This window comes from Rhinopithecus bieti, unplaced genomic scaffold (assembly GCF_001698545.2).
Source record: "Rhinopithecus bieti isolate Rb0 unplaced genomic scaffold, ASM169854v2 scaffold_39746, whole genome shotgun sequence".
Taxonomy (NCBI): domain Eukaryota; kingdom Metazoa; phylum Chordata; class Mammalia; order Primates; family Cercopithecidae; genus Rhinopithecus; species Rhinopithecus bieti.
In genome coordinates this window covers 16,490-18,582 of record NW_016816960.1, presented here as the reverse complement: position 1 = coordinate 18,582, position 2,093 = coordinate 16,490, and positions in this window count along the sequence as shown.

Genomic DNA, 2,093 nt, shown 5'->3' with positions numbered 1-2,093 from the left:
GCCTAGGTGACAGAGTGAGACCCTGTCTCAAAAAAAAAAAATAAAAAGAATTTAGAGATGGAGGAATTCTAATAATGTCAAAGATTAGAGTATGGATACTATTCATTACCATTAATAAAGGACCAATATGCCTGGTACTGTGCTGGGGTGACAGGGATATAGGCATGAAGAAAACAGCCTTTGCACTAATGAAATTTGTTCTCCAGGCAGAAGGCCCGATTTTAAACAAATAAGCTATGAGGCTGGTCTGAAAGTAGTGAATTATCTCAATTGTTCACAGTCAGTTACAGGTTGAACGCCTTGTTCTACTCTTTCCCCCTTCTCACTACTGCACTTGACTAGTATTTAAAAAAAAAAAGATAGGAATCTTGACTTAATTATAATGGTGGTACATGTTAGGAAGAGCATGATACACTGTATGACAGAGTACAGAACTGGGAGAACCTAGTTGGACTGCAGGATGTAGGAAGGCCTTCCTATGGAAAGTACATTTAAGTTGGGACCTGAAGGAGAAACAGGAAATGAGCCAGGCAGGAAGTGGAGGGACCTCATGGGTAACGACCCTAGCAGGTAGAGAATGTCCATCAAGCCTCAGCACTAGGAGTAGGTGAGTGGTGAGAGGACACTGAAGGGTGCTGTGGGGAAGTGCTGGTCTTTATTCAGTGTGCAGTGGAGAGTTTTAAATGGGGATGACCTGAAGAGATGGACATTAAAAAATAATTTTTTTTTTTTTTGAGACAGAGTTTCGCTCTTGTTGCTCAGGCTGGAGTGCAATGGCGTGATCTCAGCTCACCGCAACCTCCTGGGTTCAAGCGATTCTTTTGCCTCAGCATCTCGACTAGCCGGGATTATAGGCATGCACCACCATGCCCGGATAATTTTGTATTTTTAGTAGAGACAGGGTTTCACCATGTTCCATGTTGGTCAGGCTGCCAACCTCGACCTCCTAAAGTGCTGGGATTACACGCGTGAGCCACCACACCTGGCCTAAAAAATAATACTTTTTTAATGCGTGTGGAGAGGTAGATTGAGAGAGGGGATGGGTAAGTGGAAGAGACAAGTTGGGAAGCTTGAGAACCAGCAAGAGATGAAGGTCGCTTGGGCCAGGATGGAGCAGTGGATATGGAGAGCAGCACACCACACACATCTGAGAATGATTTCAGACGTAGGTGCAGGACTCAGTGTTTCCCTCCCTCTTTCCTCTTAGCTGCTCCTCCCTTACTGCTCCCGCCTGAGCTCACAGATGCCCCACACCTACAGTCTTCATCTGAAAACCTGTGAGAAAAGATTATTAAATCTAAATTTTGGAGTGGTTACACAGCAATACTGTAGCAATAGGTAACTAATGTGCACAGCTAAAGATGGGGGTAAAACCAACACATGTTCACAATTGTTCAATGTGACATTAATTGTAATAGCAAAATTTTGGAGACCATTTAAATGCCTGTTATTGAACAGATTATGGTATGCCCACACATGGAGTATTACACAGCTGTAAAACACAGAATAAAGAAGACCGTTATGAGCTTATATGAAGTGACTTCTAGATGATATTTTAGGGTTAAAGAAAAAACAAAGTGCAAAAGAGTATTATGAAGGATGTTATCTTTTGTGTGAGGAGGAAGGGGAAACATACATTTTTTCAAAAAGAAATGTAAGAAGGGTACACCAGAAACAAATACAATGGATTTTTTTTTTTTTTTTTTTGAGACAGGCTCTCGCTGTCACCCAGGCTGGAGGGCACTGGCACAATCACAGCTTGCTGCAGCCTCCACCTTCCAGGCTCAAGTGATCCTCCTGCCTCAGCCTCCCAAGTAGCTATGACTACAGGCATGTGCCACCATTTTTATTTTAAATTTTATTAAAAATTTAAATATTATTTTTTACCTGAACTACACAGATGTAAAAAATTATTTTATTTTTCTAAAAAGATGCAACAAATTACTTCTTACTGTAAATGACAATTTACAATTGTATAAATTTATAGGTTACAAAATGATGTCATAATCTGTGGCTACAATGTGGAATAATTAAATCAAGCTAGTTAACATATCCATCACTTCAAATACTTAGCTTTTTTTTTTTTTTTTTTT